This window comes from Humulus lupulus, chromosome X (genome assembly GCF_963169125.1).
Source record: "Humulus lupulus chromosome X, drHumLupu1.1, whole genome shotgun sequence".
Lineage (NCBI taxonomy): Eukaryota > Viridiplantae > Streptophyta > Magnoliopsida > Rosales > Cannabaceae > Humulus > Humulus lupulus.
This window is the reverse complement of record NC_084802.1, coordinates 162,106,275-162,129,540: the sequence shown is the minus strand read 5'-3', so window position 1 is coordinate 162,129,540 and position 23,266 is coordinate 162,106,275.

Genomic DNA, 23,266 nt, shown 5'->3' with positions numbered 1-23,266 from the left:
AGCATGAGTTAATATATCTGTTTTTAGGCTGACTTGTAAGTTTTCAAAGTCCAAAAAGGCCATTAAGCTAATTTTTTTGACAAAGCTTAAGTAACTTGGAATTTTTTAAAATTTCAAGTTAGAAGCAGATATTCGTGTGACAATAAAAATTATGCTCATAAAATGTTAGAGCAATAAGAGTGTGAGAAAGTATACTTAGTATGGACTTATGAAATGTCTAGAATTTCTAAGTTAGAAAACTAAGTACTCATGCGAAAATATAAGGCATACACCAGAGTGACTTTGCTATTCACAAAAAAACTTATAACTTTTTAAGTCTAAAAAAGACTTAGAATGTTTTAAGTTAACAAAGAAAAGTAAAGTATAAATTCCAACAACTCAGCTATAAGAGAAAAATATCAAAGCTGCTAAGCAATAATTGTCTTCACAAGAATAAAGAGCAAACTACTAGCCGGGTACAAGGTTTAGCTGATCAGGTGCAAAGTTTTCCTGGTCGGGAGAGCAGATACAACTTCCCTGGTTGGCTAAGCATGTATCACTGATCGAGTAGGAAACTTTGTTGTTTAGCATGAATAACATCGATGAGTCCCTGGAGTGAATCAAACAAACATGAACAAATGCATGCAAAGTAAATACTACAAGGAGTTTTGATGGATTTTGGAGAGAAGTTTTAGGCATATGCTTAAGTAGCTGTGCCATATGCCCGATCGGTTGGGTGATGACCAAGCGGATGCCGAGTGTGCTGAAGCAGGCCCTCGCACGCGTCCGAAGGCTGCATCCGAGCAGTGTCCGAGCAGCTAGGTTGCATCCGCACGCATCCGAAGGCTGCGTCCGAGCAGCTGGGGGCTACATCCGAACGGCTGACTGGGCATCCGAAGGGGAGAGGCGTTCGAAGGCTGTGTCCGAGCAGCCAGGCCCATGTCCGAGCGGACAATGGCATTCGTCCGAGCAGCTGGGGTGCGCCTTCAAGGAGCTGCCGTCCGTGTTTGAGGAGATGCTAGCTAGCCATCCGAGGAGCCTAGTGCTTCCAAGGTTCCGCGTTGAGGGCTGCTATCCGAGCAGCCAGTGGAAGGTGTTCGATCGGCTAGATGTTTGTCCGAGTATTGGGGAGCATGTCCAGAGATCCAAGCAAGCATCTGAGCAGGAAACAAAACACCCAAGGGTCAGCAGTTAAGAAAGTATTTGGGTCCCCGAGGACCAAATAGGCATTTCCAATCAGCTAAGCAAGCACAAGTTTACTAAAAAACGTGGAGCAAACATATTTTCATACTCATGGGATACTACAACAAGATCAAAAAATGGAATTTAAAGAATTCAAAAGAAAAGTTCAATCGTGGGTTTACTACAAAAGTGAGAGTTATTGACCGGATGGAAGCTTTTGGATGACCTCAAAAACATTTTGCTAGAAGAAAAGTTTATCATACGAGAATATCGTATAATAAACTTGGGGGACAAATGTTATCCCCAAAATTTGAAAATGATGACGTGGCAATAGAAATGACAAATGGCAAGGAATGGTTGGGTGATCTGGCTTAGGAGTGACCCGGTAGACCAATGAAGAATTTTGACTGGCCAGTCAAGTGTCATGACCGACCAGACATGACCTTGTTTGACCAGTCATATGATTGTCTGCCCAGGCATGACCTTGGTCGACCAGTCATGACCATGTCCGACCAGTCATGACCATGTCTGCCCAGCCAAGTGCATGTCTGCCCAGTCAAGTGCATGTCTGCCCAATCATGACCATGTCCGACCAGTCATGACCATGTCTGCCCAGCCAAGTGCATGTCTACCCAGCCAGGTGCATGTCTGCCCAGTGAAGGTTTGGCTGACCAGCCTGAATGTGATATGGATCGACTAGACAGAGCAGGGCTACACAAGAGATCCCAGAAACGGCTTCAACAAGAATCGGTCTTGGCTTGCGCGGGAATCTCTCAGTTTATCCCATGAATATAGTGTATTGTTATATTTTGAATATTATTGTAAATTAAATATAATGAGAATAACAAAATATCCCGATTATGAGGGACATCATCTGTACGATCCTGAGCCTATACATACAAGGCTTATGGCATCATAAAAGGGGACTTTTGATTCGAATTAAAATTTACTAGAGAGAGAGTACTTGTATTTTGAGAGAATTCTTGTATTCTTGTAATCTGCACTGAAGAAACTCAGTTGACTCAGGTTCATCTGATCTTGAGTGTAGATCTATAATCACAACTCTAAGTGGATTAGGCTATTACCAACACATTGGGGCTGAACCACTATAAAAATCGTTTGTGTCGTTTATTTCTCTTGAAGGATTTTTTCATTTTTGACGTCTACACGTCGTTGGCCAAAAACACGGTCAACAGTACCCATGGCCGATTTGGGTGGTCCAATTCACCCCATGACGGATCTAAGCGACTCAAAGTGCAATTTCGCCGAGATCTATTCTAAATCTACCTAGCCCAATACATTTCTACTACTAATTTCATGGATCAAGCTATAAATAGAGAAATCATCGAAGGAAATTCAAGAGCACAAGCATTCAACAAGAATCAAGTAAAGTTCTCCCAATGTGCGAAATTGATGGACAAGAAAGCTTACCTAGACAAAGAAGACATTTGTGGAAGTGGACCTAAGGGCGAGAGGTGCAAGCTCAACAATGGAGATGAACCCAAGGTGGCGACTAGCTAGTAGCAAGAGGGAACGTGCTGAAATACTTGAGTGAATCCTCCATGTGGTGGGTGAATGGCCAACTTCATAAGTTCCTTTTGCTTGTGCTTTGAGATTAATCTCAATACTCCGATGACTCAGTTGCTCCATACGAAGGAGGAAGAGGAGGAGAGAGTGGTCTTGCTTTTCTTGAACCAAAGAGTGAAATGAGTAAGGATAAAAGGCCTCCCATCACCTTCTTATATAATGGGAACGCCTAGGTGGTTCCCTGCCACTGCCAGCGGATGGAATCTTAAGGCGGGACCCACTTGCATTCAATGGGAAAGGAAATGGTCAACGTTCAAGATGACTCCTAAAATTGGAAAAACCATGAATGGAAGCAAACAGGAGACAATGCACAGGTCTCCATAACAGTCACATAAGCCTTCATCGATTGTCTTTGTTGGGAACCTTGTCGATGGCGGGCGTACTCAACAATAGTGAAAAGACATGAGAATCGGATTCTCTGACGCCAAGTCAGACCACGCGGGTATGGGCTAAGCACTACGCTACTCATCCTGTCTTCTCAAAGAACATGATCAGAATATGGGAACAAGTTAGAAAGCCAAGGTGGCGGGGAAGCCAACTTGAATTTTTAACAATCTTCCATATTTGAGTTGTTTGATGTATTTGAATCTATTGTTGGAACTATAATAATGTTTGTTTGTTTGCTGATCATACATGCATGGCTGTTTGGATAATTGTTTAGTGGTGGAATCCTACACTCCATAGGAAAACTATGATTTTATGTGAAAAAATGTTTAAGAATTGACTTCCATTTTGTATTTTAGGAAGATGAGATGTTCATAGTGCGTAGAAACGTTCAAGAAGGCTTTGGAATGACCAAGTTGTGTTTTTTGCAAAATTGGTGTGCAATATGGAAAATGGTTTTTCAAAACTTGTACAAACAACCGAGTCTGGAAAATTAATGTATTTTTGGTTGATTTGTGGAATGTACATTAGTTTGATATTGGTAAAATTTTAAATAAAAATATCAAAAAGGTAGAGAGTTATGAATTTTCAAAGGTAGACAAAAATTTCTAGAAGCTCAAAATAAATTCTGGACAACCATGTTTGGATACCCATTACACTAAGTAAAAATTGTCCAAATGATCTATTATTCATATGGATAATGTTTACATATCTTAGTATGGGTCTAAGAAATTTTATACCTAAATAATCAACCAAATGGATTTTATAAATTTCTAAAGTTCACTAAACAAATTAGTCTTTCCCTAGACAGTTTTGTGGTTGGATGTTTGAAAAATAGTTTTCACCAAGTAAAAATGGTTATTTCTGTATGAAATTTCTAAAGGAGCTTCTTGGGATAGCCAAGTTTAGTTCTGAAAAGTTTGAGAATTTTTGGAGTTATAGTTTTCAAAATATAATTTTCTAAACTAGGCTACTTAGAAACTAAAACTAACTTAGTTTACTCTTAGGAAAAAAATGGGAATTTCTCTAAAGTGTTTGACTAAGAAAATATAATTTAATCTTGGTAATTATAAAATTTAGTTTAGAACACTACAAAATTATTAAGATTAATTTGGATACTAGAAAATTAATATTTAATGGATTTGGTTTAAGGAAATTAAAAAAGGGTCCAAAACCCTAATTTTTCAATGAAATGAATTGAATTATCTTTTTAAAATAAAATCAAATTTTCTCTTAAATTAACTAAACCTAATAAATATTTGTTAGAATTGTTTCTTAATCAATTAATTTAACTTAAATTATCAAAGTTTATGATTTAAGTAAATTTACCAAAAAGTGTGGGATTTTTGGTATCCTTTCAAATAAGGGATAAAATTAGTATAGCTTGATAGCTTCCAAAACTATATTTTCCCGACTAGGTTCGATTGTGAGAACGGGCAAGAAATTTTGTAAAAAGATGACTTTCAAATAACTAGACCCATTGAGGGAAGTTTTTAAAAAACTTTAAATGTTGTTGTGGCTTAAAACGTGTGAGGACGAAAAAAACCTTGGTGGATATTTGATTGTGACTTTAATGCACAAAGCAGAATGATATTCTAATATAATGTCATAATTAATCCAAGTACATTGTATTTTAGTTACAGTGTTGGTAGACAAGACGGGATTCTCCGTGAGAAGATTGGCCGTGCGCAGCAAAGGATAGCTTGTAACTCATTCTATGATTTATGTGTCTGCAACATGAATTAACTAGTGTATTTCTTGCTAGAAGTAGGGCTTATATGCTAGATAGAGATAGGGCTCATTTGGAGACAATAACTAGGGGTGCTTATGCTCCATGTGTGATGTTGTGTATTGGTGGTCCGGGTTACATTCAGGACCTTTGAAATAAGTATACCCAATAAACCAAGGAGTCTGAAGGATCCTAGGGCCTATTCACAACCCTTTGCGAGAAATATGGCATAATGAAGAGTTTCTTCTTAGTAGCATACCCTTAAGCTAATGGGTAGGTCAAGACAATAAACAAAACCTTGAAGGCAAGCATAAAGAAGCGACTAGAAGATGTTAATTGGCTATGGCCAGACCAACTCCCTTAAGTGCTCTGGGCCTACATGACCTCACATCGCACGCAAGTGCTTTAGCCAGACCAGCTCTAGCAAGTTCTCGGCATCTTGCTTAGCTTTCTCTTTGACCTCAGACAGCCTCTCCTCGGCCTCGGACAACTTCTTTTGGATCCTGTCAAATTCCTCAAGTTTCTTGTTGAGGTTGTTGACCTCGACCTGCAACTGGTCTCAACGCTAGCTCACCTCGATACTTATCCCTTGGTGATTCACTTGTTGGCTTGGGATGCAATTAGAGCATCCGTGACCTCATCTCTTTGAGTATGGATCTGGGTGATGTCACATATTTGAGCAAAATAAGACTACAAAAGAAAAATACATAGCAGGATTAACTCGTCAAAAGAAAAAAAGATGTAAAGGAAAAGGGGATAACTTACAGTCAAATTCATTCCCAATGCCGACTCTAGGACGTTCTCCGGGGAATGCTCCTCTATGGCCCTCAGGTCCTTGACATTCACCTGGTTGGCATGACTCACTAGGTGATTTTCCATCTCATGGAGGGACCCCCCAAGTGCCTCTGGAATCCTCCCGGCCTTAGGCGTGGTATGACTGGGAGCTGCCTGTCTGGGAGCTGTGTGATTGGGATCTGTGCAGATGGGGCCTCGTCCTGAATAACTTGAGGAATCAGAGCAGGTTCGCGAGGACGAGGAGGAAGAGCTTCATGATGGTAACTGCAGTGAGCTCAGTTGGTGGTTGCTTTGACTGCTGCTGATTTTTGGTGGACCTGGCACCTTTATCCTTTGCAGGGGATCTAGTGGCAGCTTTGGCTTTAGAGAAGGTTTTCTTTTATACTCTCGCCCTCTTGATGACGGGTCCAGTTCCAGCCCCACCAGCTTTGAAGGAACTCTTCAAGTCCATATCTTCTTCTGCAAAAGGGCAAGCAGAAGAGTCAAATTCAAGAAATGTTAGTCAAGATAACATAAAGCAATGAGTAACAATACAAGAACCATATCCTCCGAACTAGAGGATGAATCTACTATGATCGACTTTGAATTATGAACTCAGTTGGGTAAATCCTCTAACTATTGGATACCTATGAGGTTCATGCTCATCAACTTGACTAGCCTCATGCTTGGCCTGGCTAATACCCGGGGTAAAATAATCATGACATAGGCAAGGCCATGACAAAAGGTTTGTATCATATTCATAAAGAATAGTAGACCCAAAGTGTAAGGTATTATCTACCACTATGGTACATTTGAGGTAGCTATGATTGTGGCATACGACCAATTGGTCAACACACTGAAGGAGGGTCACATTCAGGTCTGGATCTACTGGATGTCAGCTCGTGAGCTGCCTCAGAATGACTCGGACTAGCCTAAAACTGGCAGCATCCCGATTTGGTTCTCTATATGGATTACCTTGGCCGGAGGTGCTTGATGTTTCCCCTGATTAACCACGACCTTGACAAGAATCCTGATTATCTTTAGGACCTTTTCTTTATGCACCAACTGTGTGACCTCCTCTTCTTCATCAACATCCTCAGAGACTGAAGGGAGTTCTTAGGGAGGAGGGAGGAGGGAGGGGCCTCGGGCTCTGATGGTCATCATCTGATCATTTGCTTCACTTGGGTTGTAATGACCCAAAATCGCTAATAAGGCTTAAGGGCCTTGATTAGTATGCAGGAGGTCATTAGTGGAATAATTGTGATTAAACGAGTATTTATATGTTTATTTAAGTTTATATGATAATTGATGGTATTATGTGGTAATGTGATATGAAATAAATATGAGATATATGTGAGAACCACATTATTATGTGGACAGGTTCGCTGAGCACGACTCAAGACGATTCTAGGGGTCAGATAGCGGGAAAAGTCACAACGGGGCTTAAGATATGACTTTGGATAAGTCGGGGGTACTTTTAGATAGGGGTAGCGATTTGGATTATTAGGTCATGGAAATAAATATATGGAGATATATTTGAGGTTAGGATGTCTAGGCGGGAATATTGGGGGATTCTACCATTTTGGCCTCGGGGACGGTTCTGGCACCCCGAGCCTCGGGATTAACTTAATAGGTAAGTTAGACATAAGGAAGCTTTTAGAAGAAAAACACAAACCGACTAAGAGCTTTTGCCTTAGCTCTCTTTTACGCTCAAGGAAAACAAAAGGAAAGGAAACACAGAAAATAGGGGAAACAAGCTGGAGTTTCTGAGATTGGTGGTGAGGATTTGGAGGTTTAGCTCAGGAGTAAATCAAGAACTAAAACAGGGATTAAGGTAAGCATCTGGTCTTCTTTTCTGTGGTTGAATTCTGAGTTCTAGCTAGGTTTTGGTTAAGTGTTGAAACAAATATGGTTTTGATGTTCTAAGGCAGAATTAAGAAGGAAATTTGGGAACTTAGCTTGGCTATGGCTTGGTGAAGTGATTCAACAGCAAAGGTAAGTTTCAACTCCTGGTTTAGAGGTTTTAAATTAAGTTTGAATGATTGGTTTAATTGTTTATAGCTCTTGGGTTTCAGAAATTGGAAAGAGCAGATTAGAGTGTGCTAGGTTGTGTTTTCTATGGAATTATGCTGTTTAGATCATGCTAAAGGAGTTGGGAATTAATTTGTTAGGAGTTGGGAAGCTTTGGGATGGTTTAAAGTGAGGTTTCAGACTTAAAGATGGTGTAAATTCTGGGTTCGAAAGGGAGGGCTGCGGCTCTGTTCTAGAGCGTTGCGGCCCTAGCATGCAAAGGAGCCAAGGAGGCTCGGCCAAGGGAGAGCGCCGCGGCGCCCAAGGCAAGGGCCACGTCGCGTGTGTGGTTCAGCGTGGGTGTGGTTCTGTTTTAGGGAAGGGCCGCGGCTAAGCTTTAGGGGCCGCAGCCCTTGGTTGCACAATTGAGTTTTTGAGGGTTTTAGGCACGGGAAGGTGGTCTAGTGTGCTCGGGTTTGGTTTCACCACCGTACTTGGTGGAATTTGGAATCCCGGGAGTTAGTTTTGTAATTGGAAACCTAAATTGGAGTATTAATGGAACCCTATACTTTGGTTGTGACTAGGTGATAAAGGCTTAGGCTCGGGAACGGATCGTGCTTGAGAGGCGTTGCTCGTAATTCAATAACTGCACAGACTAAAGGTAAGAAAACTGCACCTGGTTGAATATATGTGATGGGAATAAGGGATCCCTATTGTAAATGCTTGAAAAGATGGTATTATGCCATGCAAGCCATTTGGTGAACCAACGGCCTAAGGGTGCCAAGGGTTACACTAGCGCACAAGGCGCGACTCGGCCACTGGTAGCCGAGGACAGCTTATTATGCACTGAGCTCGGTTTAAGCGGGCCAGAGTCAGTGGGTTAAACAGAGGGTGCGGCCTAAGTCGTCGGCCCTGAATATTATGTGATATGAGTACTATATGTGGTAGAATGTATCTTGAATTGGATTGTATATGCTGAATACCAGTTGAGGATTATCTGATGGGAATACATGCATATTGAACTATTTGTCTGTTATTATTGTTTGAGTTGTTTATGATGTTTTCTTGCTGGGCCTTGGCTCACGGGTGCTACGTGGTGCAGGTAAAGGCAAGGGCAAGTTAGATCAGCCCTGACTGGAGAGCTCAGCGAGCAGAATGTACATAGCCAGGTGCTCGGCCGCCACGGTTGAGATCTAAGCAAGGACATGGAACCTAAAGACTGACTGTTTTGCCTTAGTATGGCTAGTGGATATTCATGTATTTTTGGGAGTCCGTAAACTTGTTCAAACTTTGTTTTCGTATGGGATCCCATGTTTACTACAGTTTAAATATATGAAATGAGTCTTTTGAGAACAAAACCTTTTTAACCTTATCTTTCACATGTTTAGTGACACGTTTTCAAATTAATGACTTGATTAGCAAGTCCTGCACCTTTATAAGTACACAGTGTAACGGTCTTGGCTATCCAGGGTGTTACATGGGTGGTATAGGATGTAGCAATCATAATCATTAAACAATTTTAGCTGTCGTCGCTGCCTCATATTTAATTCCTTCCAAGTGAAGAAATGCTTAAGGCTCTTATGATCAGTGTAGATATCGCAATAGATTTTGTATAAATAGTGCTTCTAGATTTTGAGTGCAAACACCACCACTGTTAACTCCAAATCATGCTTGGGTAATTCTTCTCATAATTCTACAATTGTCGGTAGGCATACATTATGACTTTTCCATGTTGCATTAACAAATCCTCTAACCCTTGCCCGACGCATCACTATAGATGGCATATCCCTCTGTTCTGTTAGGGATAGTCAACATTGGAGTAGTTGTCAATCTCTTCTTTAGCTCTTGAAAGCTTTGTTCACACATGTTTGTCCATTCGAATTGGATATTTTTATGGGAAAAAGAAGTCATTGGCGTGGTTATTTTGGAAAAACATTCCACAAATCACCTATAATAACCCACTAACCCCTGAAAACTTTGTACCTCATGCGCATTCTTAGGGGGTTTCACACTGATTCACAGCTTCTATCTTGGCCAGATCTACTGAAAATTCCATCTCTTGAGACATTGTGTCCAAGAGAACTAACTTTCTCCAGCCGAAATTCAAACTTCAAGAACTTTGCATACAACTTCTTTTCTTGTAGTCGTTGCAAAATTCCTCTTTACTCCTTGATTATATAAGGGTGTCATCTATGAATATGATAAAAAATTTATCTAAGTACTCACTGAACACTCAATTTATTAAGTCCATAAACGATGCAGGTGCATTGGTGAGTCTGAAGGACATCACTATGAAACCATAGTAGCCATAACGTGTTTGGAAGGTCGTCTTTTGAATATCTGACTCCTTCCCTTTTAGCTGGTGATATCCTGATCATAGATCGATCTTAGAGAATAACTATGCTCTTTGTATTTTATCAAACAAATCATCCATTTTGGGTAAAGGATATCAATTCTTGATTGTCACCTTGTTCAACACTCGATAATCAATACACATTCTCATGGAGTCGTCCTTCTTCTTCAGTAACAAAACTTAGGCTCCCCACAGACAATGAGTTAGTCGGATAAACTTCTTGTCTAACAACTCCTGTAATTACGCATGTAGCTCACTGAGTTCAGCTGGTGTCATCCGGTATAGAGCTTTCGAGATCGTCGTTGATCCCAAAATTAGCTCTATCTTGAATACAACTTCTCGATTTGGCAGTATCCCGGGAAGATCCTTGAGAAATACTCAAGGGAATTGGCATATCGCCGGCACGTCGATTGATTGTAACTTTGTCTCTTTCTCCTTATTCATGATACATACAAGGTATCCGATGCATCCCTCATCCAACATCTTCCTTGCCTTTAGTGCAAAGATCATTGGCCACTTCTTTTCTCTAGATGTGCCCGATAACTCTAAGAATTAGAGTTATTTTTATGCTTTTAAACTTATATTTTTATCAAGAAAAGAGTGGTTTAGGGTGTTTTGTAGTGTTTTTTATTTTGGTTTTATCAAATATTAAATATAATAAGATAACATTAAATATTAGTTATTGCTTGAAAAATATATCCTAAATTGTGAAATTTTATCTTGGCAGGTGGTTGGTAGAGTTTTGGATATTTTGAAAGAATTTGAAGCTTGAAATGGACTCTGGATGATGGAATGCTACAACATGGAAGCAACATCACATTCTGCCATCCAGCTACTTGGAAGGTCCATGTGGGAAATAAAATGGCCAACTTAGCTTTTGGCATTTATTTGAATTGGGATGAGCAGTAACTAAAATGGTTTTGGGCCCCAAAAAGATTTTGGTCCATTTGGTCTTAAAAGAAAGAAAGAAAAAAAGAAAAGAAACCAAGAAGCAATTGAGGCCCACGTGGGTAATTTTGGAAGGAAAACATGACCTAACCTATATTGACCATTTTTTCTAATTTGAAGACACACGTACAGAGGGAAAAAAGCAGCAGCCGCTTGGTGCTGATTTTCTCACCCATTTTCGGAGAACTATAATTGTGAAGAAGAAGAGAAGAACAAGAAGGGAGAAGCTAGAAGACAAGGACCACTTGGAGACATCCCATGGGCTTGCCTCTCTCTCTCTCTCTCTTCACTCTTAGTTTCTTTAATTTTTCTTGTCACTTTTTTGAATATGGATTGTTATTATTTGGGTGTTTTTGAGTTTATAACCATGAGCTAAACTCTAACTAGGATAATTTAAGCCCTAATATATGACTTATGATATTTTGATTTTGATGCTAAATGCACTTGAGGTTTATTCATTCAAATATTTCTCATGATTAATGCTTGCTAATGATTGATCACCTGTAAGTAGTTAAGATAATGTTCAAATCTAAAAAGTTTGGAATTAATTGACACACAATTTGAATGGTACATGCTTGACTTCTTTGATTTCAACATTGTAGTGATATAGACATATATTATTACCATGCATAGTCTTATGGAATTGATGCTCTAATTGATTCTTTGAAATTAAATTATCATATACAAATGTGGTTTAATTAAAGGATTAAAATCATAGTTCTTTGACGAAAGCCTATGAAAATTATTTGGAATTCTTGACTAATAGACCACCGGTTGCTGTAACATCAATCCAACATCACTGTTAGAGTTGCATATTAGGGGGATCATTATTCTAGTTTGGCATCTTATCATTGTTAACTCTTGCTGCTATTTTTTCCAGCTTGTTTCTCTTATTTTTCTACATTTAATTAGTTTTCAATTGCATATGTATTAATTCACAAAATTTTTAAATAATTTTCATGCTCTTGAACCATTTTGTTAGAATTTATTATCACAATCAAAAACTTAAAAACCATCGTTGTGGAGACGATATTTTGTACTTGCTACTATATTACTTGTTGTTGACAGTGTACACTTCCACTTAGCTTTATTTTAAGCAACAATGCCCTTGAATTCTAATAGTTGCTCGCCTACAGAAGTTGAATACCATCTTTGTGCTCTTCTAGTTGATAATGGCCCCATATTTGGTCAACCAATCCATACAAAATATGACATTGTACTCGTGTAAATCCAAAACTAATAGGTCGACTATCAGTTCATGTCCTTCTACCCAGGTTGGTATGGCTCTAACCCCATGACCACAACAGAATATCCTCTTCTGAAGGTAAGGATACTTCACAAATATTAGACATAGGCTCAAGCCTTCTATCTATTTTCTCCACAAATAAAGCAGATATGAAAGAATGTGATGCACCAGTGTCCATCAATGCATAACCAATGTCTACCATTTTCGACAATCAATCTCCCTTATGGCCTTGAGTGAGAGAAAAAAACCCAAGGCGCGGCTTCAATATGCTTCTATTGACCATTTTCGCTCTTCAGAATCGAACCTGGGCAATCCTTGGAAAAATGTTTGAGGCCACCGCATGTAAAACAGGCCTTCAAAAAAATTCACCTGGATGGCGTCGGTTGCACTTAGTACAAACACGCCAACTCTCAAAGTCATGCCTCAGTTGTTTGTTAGAATTTGATCCCCGATTGGGAGGTCTTGACTTCCTCTTGTTGCCTCCATTTTTGTTATTTCTTAGACCTTGTCCATTCAACCTTCCAGAACATCGGTTGAACCTAGGAGTAAATCATCCCTTCAATCCATTTCAATTGGCCTCGAACTAGCCTTAATTAATGTGAGTGTATCTCTTCTCCTCAATCCTTTTGGGGTCTTTTCTTGGCTGTGCTATCCAGGTGTTAATGAATTGCACAATATCTCCTCCTAAACCTTTCAAAAACTTCCTCACTTTGTTCGCCTTAGTATTGATTAAATCTTGATAGTTGGTCAAAACTTATGAACGTATTCTTGTATACTCATTGTTTAGTGCTTCAGATTAGAGAACTCAACTACTTTGTAGTCTACCACAACTTGGTTGTAATATTTTGAGTTGAATAGTATCAAAAATTCTGGCAACTCCATTTCTATTGTGTTATGATTCTTCTTGGCTACACCCCACCAAATAGGAACATCCTTCCTCAACACATACACCGCACATACTACCTTCTCCCGTTCAGTAACTTTTATGAATTCAAATATTAACTCCAAGATACTTATCCACTCTTCTGCCTCTATGGGGTCAGTAGTCCCTTCAAAGACTGGTGGGTTTTGTTTCCTGAACCTTTCTGAGATGGGTTTTGGCATTTTTGGCTGAACTACTACTGGTATCGCAGCTAGAAAGTTACCTTGCTCTACCTCAGCTTATGGTTCAAAGTTTTGTACCTTGACAACAAGTGGTACTTGGTTGTTTTGAGCATTAACTGGTACTGCCAGAAGTCATTGCAACAGATTCTGGAACATTTCAGCTTGATGAGCTTCAACATCAGCATGTCGTTTTCTATCTCGTTCTCGTAGATTTCTATGCTCCTATAGAGCTCTATGCAATTCATGTACTTGTTTGTCCAATGTGGGTCGAGTTCGTTGTGCCCTAGTTGTAGGAGCCATGCTTGGTCGTACATAAAATATCCTTTAGTGAGACAATGGCGAGGATTAGCAACAACACAAATAGTTTCCTAATATAAAAATTAAGTACACCAAACATATCACGCATAACACAAAATCAACAATTAAAACTGAGATAAAACTTTACTGTAGAAGTAACTTTATACAAGTGTTAATGTTGGGCTTGGCCATACTACAAGATTTAGAAAAATCAGCCCTAAGGTATAGGTTAATTAAGCTTAGTTATCATATTGGATTTACAAAACTTAGCTCTAACATATGGGTTCTATAAACAACTGATCAAAATATACAGGTATATATATAGTCGCTATCCAAAAATACATAGGCTATAATGCCCCGCGTTTCGGGCACCTACTAGTATCTAAGAACGGTGTAGTGAGTTATGTATGGATATTATTGTGAGTAATAATATATGCTTGAGAATCAAATTTTATGTTGTTATTGCTAGAAAAGGTGTGAAATGTGTGGTTTTGTGACAAACTGAGCATCTCGGTCTCGGACCGAAATGGAAACCCTAACCGGGTAAATTCTTAGATAAATTATTATTGGAGAAGTATAATTATGGAAAAATATAAATGGGCACAAAATTTTAGAATTATTTTATATTAAGATCATAAAGTTTGATTTTTGTCTGAAAAAACATTAAAAATGCATTTTTGTGAAAAAAACATATTTAGAAAAAATGGAACTTCTGTTAATTAAATTACATGAGTTATAAATATACGAGTGTGACCTCTTAAATTAAATGGCAAGACACATTTAATTTAATTACCGTAGGTTAAGAATTTAATTTGTTGAAGTAAGAAAAAATTTAAAAATTGGTAATTGTTTTAGAAAATACATAATTAAGTGTAGGTTTAATTTAAAAAAATTACGACTAATTGGGGATTAAGTGGGGTAGCAACTAGTGAGGTTATTTTGTTCATTTTACACATTATTAGTAAAAATATAAATAGCCAAAATCAAGTGAGAATCTTCATTTTTCACTTTTCTTTCTCTCTCAAAAACACAATTCTCCTCTTCCCTACTATTGGCCGAGTACTCCACTTGGTGTTCTTAAATTTTTTCACAAAAAATTCCTGCAAACTCTCCCAATATCTCATCTTCCCTCTTCTATAGACACAACCCTAAAATCTTTTGCAATTTGTAGAATCTAGGAAAGACTACATAGGGGAAAGCACAAAACATAAAAGTCAAAACTTTTACTTTGTCAAGTTTGTTTAGTTTTGTTAATTTATCCCTTTAGTTTCCACTTGTTAGTTTATATAAACTGATTGTTGGGTTTTTGGGGAGTGTAAATATGAAGGTTGAAGGTTTGATCAAGAAGTAGAATTGTTAGAGACCAACCAATACCCTCCCAAGAGTTCGCAAGAGGTAAATGGTCACCCTAGGTATATATAAGCTCAATTTGTGTATAATCTGACTTGTTTATGTAATTTTGTGTGTTTAAATTCATTATGGGTAATGTAATATTGTATAAGTATTGGATAATCATGCATGCATGGATGTTTGGATGAATTTTTAGAAGTGGACTCCAACATTCCATATGTATTCTATGATTTTATGTGAAAAATGTTTAAGTCTTGAATTCCAAAGGGTTGAGCAAAAAATATATAAACTTTTTTATGGATTTTCTTGGTTCCATTGTGTAGTTTAGGAAGAGTAGATGCCCATAGTGTGTATAAACATTCAAAAAACATTGTGAAATGGACAAGTTATGATTTTTACAAAATTGTTGTGCAATCTGAAAAAATGGGTTTTAGAAACTATACAAACAACCAACTTCGCAGTTCCATAACTAAATTAATGTATTTTCGGCTAATTTTTTGTACTGAACACTTTTTTGATATTTGTAATAAAACTAGTAAAATTTCAAATAAAAACATTAAAAGGGATAAGAGATATGATTTTTTAAAGTTAGGTAAAAATTCTGAATTTTCAAAATAGGCCTCTTAACAACCATGTTTGCGAACACTTTTCACTAAGTAAAATTATCCAAATGAACTAATTTTTCGTATGGAAATTTTTTACATACCCTAATATGGACCAAAAATATTTCAGATCTAAATAATGAACCAATTGGATTTTACGAATTCTCAACATTTAAGAAAAATGTTACAATTTCCATGGGCAGTTTTAAAGGGGAATATTTGAAAATAGTTTCTACCAAGTAAATATTGTTATTTCTGCATAAACAAGGGACTTCATGGAATAGCCAAGATTGATTATGCAAAGTTTGAGAAATTTTAGAGTAATGGTTTTCAATATATAATTCACTAAAGTTGGCAACTTAGAAACTAAAATAACAAATTTTATACTTTGAAGAAAAATGAGAGTTTTTCTAAAAGTTTAGATGTTCAATATAATTTAATCTTGAAAATTATAGATTTAAGTTTAGTACACGAAATAATTATTAAGGTTAATTTGGATACTAAAAATTAATATTTTTATTAATTGATGAATTTTTGTTTAAGAAATTAAAAGGGGTCCAAAATCCTAATTTTTACAGAATTGAAATAAATTATCTTTATAAAATAAAGTCAACTTTCTCTTAACTTTTCAGAAAAAAACTTAATTTTTATCACCATCTTTATAATTATTTCTTAATCAAATAAATTAACTTAGATTATGTAATGCCCTACTAATCCAAGACTGTTAAAACGTGTGTTTAAAATAGTGTTGGACTCGCTAAACGAGTCATTTGGACTTAAAATTGTGATTAAAGTATCTAATGGTTCAGGTATTAAAAGTTTTGGATGAAGAAGTAAACATTATTATTAAAAGGTTCAGTCTGTACATGGGATCCCAAAATGGAAATTTAAAAGTTATTTACAACTCAAAATATTACAAAATAAGTCGGCCTAAGCAACAAAATAGGGTCCAACCTTAGTCCCTCTATGATACCCCGACCGTGGCAGTCGAGTAGACTGCATATGTACGCGTCGCCCCTAAAGCTCTCTAACTCATGGATGGTCCAACTTCTCCTTACCCTTACCTGCACCACATAGCTTCTGTGAGCCAAGGCTCAGGAAAAAAACTTAATTAAACAGATTCAAATAGACAATAGAACATAAACAACTTGCTCCTCAGTAATAACTGTACTTAAGCAGACACATTTTTTTCCAATTTAAGTGACCATAGAGTCACACAAGTGCATACTGTACTTCTATTTATTCAAGTGGCCTTCGAGGCAGACAAGTGCATATCACACTTCTAGGGTGGCCTAGGCATAGCAGCATGTGTTCTGCACACGTAATGCCGACCTCGGCTTATAAACCAAGATTTCAAATCAAGTACAATCAAACATACATGTCACTTTACACATAATCATATATAGTGTATTCATGCATGCTTAATTAAGAAATCACAAGCATAATTATAATCATGCTCACTAGTAGGGTCCCAAGCCCTAATCAGAACCAAGGTGCAATTTTCTTACATTTGTTCCTGTGCTGAAGAACGAGTACGACCCCGAGCATGATCCTTGCCAAGCCTAGCAGTAACCCTAGTCACAAACATAAATGATATCCTTTTTAAGTTCCAATTTTAAAAAAAAACTCTGGGACCAATCTCGTGCCCTTGGAACCTCCAATTCCAACAAACGGGGTGGTGGAATTTTCCCCTCGAGCCCCCAAATCCTTCCCAAGCCCTAAAAATGAGCAATTTTGAAAAGGGCATAGGGTAGGGGCGCCGCAATTGGGTAGATAAATTACAAGCATTCCCCTCCATAGTGCAGGGACGCCCACTCCAAAGGCAGGGGCACCCCAACTGGGCAGGGGCACCCCAACTGGGTAGAGGCACCCCAAGCACAGGGGTGCCCACACCTAGCGCAGGGGCACTACATCGTAAACCCATAATTCTAGGTTGAATTTTATCCAACTCAAATCTACAAATCTCATCCCAAATGTATTCCAAGGCCACAACTATAGCGCCCCAAATTTGTTAATAGGCTTAGGGCCTTGATTAGCGTGTCGGGAGGGAAATAATTGATTAATTATGTTAATATGTGAATTAAATGATTATATGATTAGAAATGATGTTTAGGTGAATTAAATATGCATGCGGGCCCCATTTGTTTATTAGGGGCATATTTGTAATTTTATCCCGTTGAGGGCATAAATGTGTTATATGTGTGTATTGTGATTATTACCACGAGGGTGTGCTGATATTTTTGTGATGTGCAATCCGAGACGGTCCTAGGGAGCAGAATAGTTAAATAGTCACAACGGGGTTGAATACCCGACTCGGGAGGAGCCTAGGGGTATTTTGGCAATACAGTATATGTTCGGAAGTTATCAGGTAACAGGTAGTAATTTAGCAATTGTTTGGGCATATCGGGATTAAATGGGGATTCATAGGAACAATCAAGGACTTAGCGGGATGTGGCAATTGACGAAATTTCCCTTGGTCGCAATATAGGATTAAGATAAACTTAAAGTGTATTCTAGACATTTTGGAGGTTGAGGGATAAGTCTGAATTTAGACATTAAGCAGTGGACTCTAGAATTAAGAAAAAGACAAACAAGGGAATTTTCTCACCTCTCTCTCACATTCATCTCTCTCCCCCTCTCTTTAGTGCTTGAAGACTTGAAGCTTTGGGAATTCTAGGCTAAAAGATTGAAGGATTAGACTTGTTATGCTTGGGCATTAGCTCAAAGTTGAACACATCTCAGAGGTAAGATCCTAAACTTAATCCTTTCTGTTGAATTCTGCCATGGATTGGAAGTTGCATGAGAGTTAAGCTTTAAATTTGATTTTGAGGGTTGGTGAGGATTATGGAATCGTATAGGGGTTTATTAGGATGTTTAGGCTGAATGGATAGGGAATATGGGCTTAATTATGGGTTGAATTGATGTTTGGTATGTGAATTAGTGGTTTAGGCTCGGGGAAAATGCAGGAAAATGGTTTATTTCTAGGTTTCTGGGTCCCGAGCCACGACCCTGTTCATCGCGGCCCGCGTGTTCGAAGAGGCTAGAAGAGCCTTTGAGGTTGCCCAGGTGTCGTGGTGTAGGCTAGGTGCACCGTATCCTTCATCAAAGAGAGTTCCGTGGTGCAGGCAAGAATGTGTTGTGACTAGGTTTTCAACGAGACTCGGATTAAGGGACTGTGCTCGGGATTGCATTGGCTTATCAGCTCGGGATACAGGTAAGAAAACGGTTGTACCCATAGAGCAAGGCACGACCCTATTGTTTGTGTTTCAGGTCATGACCCTATTTTTTACACTTAATATATGTGTGGATATCTATGATTATTATGCTATGTTATGCATGTTTGTGAGTGAACGACGAAGGCCGGAAATGGTGAAGGCCGAGAACGGCGAAGGTCAGGAATGGTAAGAAGCCGGGTACAGCAAGGGGCCAGGATCGGCGTTAAGCATGCTGAGTGCAGGCTGCTAGGGCAAGACCCTCCTAGGGTGTTGTATCCACCTGCTCGGTGAAGACCGTGAACCCAAAGCCTAGTAAAGCACCTGGGACGGCGTAGGCCGCTATGTGTTTAGCCTGTTGGCTGTTTTGTTGTGTACTATGGAATGTTATATTATATGTTATATGTTGAGTTTTCTTGCTGGGCTTCAGCTCACGGGTGCTCTATGGTGTAGGTAAGGGTAAAGGGAAGGTCGACCAACCATGAGTACGGAGAGCTTGGAGCGATGGGTACATGTTCGGCCTACCTAGCTGCCACAAACAGGGTTATTTTGGTAAATATAATTTAATGAACTGCTTTGTCGCTAAGGTCGATCAAAATTATATTTTTTAGTTGTAATATATTTTCTAAACAGTATTTTGGGATCCCAACTATATAATTTTTTTTATGATTTCAATGAATGTCAAAATTGTTTACCGAGATTTTCGGAAACTACACTAATGAATATTAGCTAAGACTAATGACATGGAATTTAGAAGATTAACACACGATTTTTACGTGGTTGGGGCATTAATAAGCCTTAGTCCACGAGTCAGTTGTATTAGAGCTTGGAAAGTCTTTTACAATGGAGTTTCTCTCTATGTTTTGATAGAGTAACTGTATACAAGTCGAAGAGAGATCCTTTTTCCAGTGCTCTATCGCCTGTATTTATAGGCTCATAGGAACACTGGACCTGGGCCGGGTATGACCCGGGCCCATCAAAGATGTGGATACTCTTGGCTTCTCTAGCAGAAGCCCAATACAAAAGATAAAAATACACAGGTCCAAGAATAATTAAGGCCCAATAGGGCGGCCCAAGAGCTATATTTCACCCGACAAAATGGTGCTTTTGGTCTGGGCACTTCGAGTTACGAGGCAGATTCAGGGGACAAATCCAGTCAGAGTACTTGGTAGCGCAGGTCTGAAACAGTGGCGTGCAATCCCGAGGTGGCCTTTTCCGCAGGTGAAAAGTGGGGACAACCCCCACACGTCATGGGGCGGCTTCAGGGTCACGGATGCCTTTCCTTGCCAAACCGGGAGGACCTGATTCGGGTTCGTTTACCTCTGTCCCTCTTCGTTTACCATAGGCCCAGATTGTTTACCAGGCTCCGGGATTGTTCTACGTATACTTCAACGGTAATCCCAACTGTCCATACATCTCCTGGACATCTATCCTAGATCACAATCCCGGACGCCATCCGGGTCTAGAATCACGCTTGGGCCGTAGCCCTCGGTCACTCCTGTACCAAGCGGGCTTGGGCCGGGCCCATATCCGAACGTCCAGACCATGGGCCCGGACCATCGTCCTGGGCCCACGACAGGAAATGGGGATGACAAAATTTTTTATAATTAATGTCGTTAAATGGGTTTTATTTCAATTTAGTCACACGTTTAACCTAAAACCTCGATTAGCGAGCTAATGGCACCTTTTTAACTCACATAGTAACGACTCTAAGGAAGTACAACGTTACAACTTGGTATTAGAGCGTGCTAAGGTTTATGGTTCCTGGAGATCGACTGAACATTTATGCTCACTGCTAGTGACAAGCTAGACTCGGGGTTGGTTGGTATTTAATGAGTTATATGCTTAATAGCTTGTTTAAGTTTCCTGTTTGCCTAAATATATAGATAGAGTATGATGAATGTGTTGATATATGCTTGATGTTAGGGCATGCCCCCCTTGAGTGTTATATGCTGTGTGTGATATGTGGACTTGCTAGTTGTGGTTGATTGATGAGATTGGGAGGTGGTTTTGGATGTTGTTATCATGCCTGATGTGCGGCGTCATTAGTTGCATGTATATTTCAGTAAAGCCTTGGTGATCAATCTGACTTAGCGAAAATAGGGTCACTGATGACAACGAGGGTAGGGACCCTCCACCTGCCCCACTGAATCGACAATAGATGTTTTCCGAGATGGAAGCTAGACTTCATCGAATAGAGGAAGAGCTTCGACAGTTGAGGCAATAGGCCCCTCTTAGGGGCATTGGGTTACAGGTTCCACATGCTATGGAACCAATGCTAGTCCAGCCTGTTATGGAGAATAGATGGGAACCTCTGTATGAGAGGTTAAGGAAGCAACATCCTCCAGACTTTGAAGGTGGCCTAGACCCACTGTGGGCAGAGTAGTGGATGAACATGATTTCTTCCATCCTAGATTTCATGAGGGTGGAAGGGAATGAGAGAGTAGCCTGCGCTAGCTACATGTTAAGAGAACATGCCCACATCTGGTGGGATGTTGTGTCCCAAAGGAGGAATGTGGCGGTTATGACTTTGGAAGAATTCAGAAAAATATTTAACGAGAAGTATTACAGTGTTGCAATCTGAGCTGCAATGGTGGACGAGTTCGTTAATTTGACTCAAAACCAGATGACGGTTATAGAGTATGCTTTGAAGTTTAACCAGTTTCCAAAGTTTGTGCCGAACCTGGTGCCTACTGACATGGCATGGAGGGATTGATTTGTGCGAGGATTGAACGTTATGATAGCCCATGACGTCAAGATTACCCTGGATCTGGGAACTACCACTTATGCACAGGTAGTGGAGAAGGCCCTTACAGTTGAGGGGGCTGAGGATCATATTCGGCGAGAGTTCTAATAGTTGAGAAAAACATGTTAGAAATTTACCCTAATAGGCTCTAAGCCAAAAAATTAATCTAAAAAAACGTAACTCGAACCTTTTAATTATGACTTCTTATGAAAATTATATAAGTCTTTTTTATTATTAGAGTGGGTTTCTATACTTAGAAAAGTACGCCATCTTTATTTTCTAAGTCTGTTTCTAATAATTCTATATGACTTAATTCTCAGGCTCGAAACTCATCTTTGTTCCAAAGTTAACCATATTGAGGGAGGGCAGGGATCAGTAAAATCGTTCCCACTACTATTGCCCCCTAACTCTCAATATAGAAACTTGGTTCATTGATTTGTATCCACCCTCACCGAACTTAGTCATTATTTATTATGATTGCAAAAGAAAAATCAAACTCATACATGATAACAAAATAACCATGATATTAATTTGGAAAAAGTTTTCACTATTTACAATCATAAAAGAAAAACAAATAATAAATTAAAATAAACAATGAAACTAATCTATTCTAAAAATCGGGATCTTCTACATTTGATCCTTCATCTAGCATATCGTCATCTATTTCTTCATAGTCATCATTTTCTTGTGCCTCAAAATGACCTCGAGGAAGATTCGTAAAAATTCTATGTTTTTGTTCATTTCTAAATTGAAATTCCATTTTTGAAGTGAACCTAAGTATGAGAAAATAATATCTCATAGCTACCGGCAATTCATCTTCATCATCTATTGTCTCCCAAATTTCTTCTAAGGCTGCAATCACGGTAGGATAATCTCTAAAAAGTGTAATTACTAAAACGTATTGCTCTGTTGATCTCATCATAATTTGCTTAGATTCTTGGAGGTGACCTATCTCCTTGTGGAACAAAAGTAGTCTTCGAGTGATTCTTTCTAGCACTCCTACGGTGTTTTGTGGTTCTCTAATTCTTTTTAGGGCCTTAATGGCTCGGATATCCTCATAAGTCAATGCTCCGTTCATTCTTAACTGAAACATAAAGACTAACATCGTTAGCTATACATATAAACATAATAACTATAACTTAAACACTTACTTGGCGGTCAGATTCAGAGATTTTAGTGTGTGTATCGAGGAGAACTTCATGCGAATGAACTATTGCTCTAATACCAACCGTGATGACCCAACTAATTCTAGACTATGGACCATTAATAACTACTATACATAGACACTAATCTTAAGAAAGCATACATACGAAATAGTCATAACTTTATTTAAAAACTGTAAAGCAAAGGTTAACATACATAAAATTCAAGGTATGATATGGGATCCCATTGTTTGAAAAGAAAACATATCTTAAATTATAAATAAATTCGTTACAAGATTAGGTGTGGAAAAATACATATAAAGCATAATTTAAAATGACTAAAAACAACTTCGTCCTCGAATCGTTCATGCAGTCTACCGAATCCATTCTCCCTCAATACACAATCCCCAACTACCAAGAATCTTACCGCTGCCATAACTATTTTCCTGCACATATAAAATAAAGGAATGAGCCTAATGCCCAGCAAGGAAAATCTACTACAAGCATGAAACATAAACATAAACCCAAGCTATAAACATATAACATATATCATAATTCTAACCCATGTACATGGTAAACATTTGGGGTTTGTTAACTAACAACTATAAGCCTCAAAATACC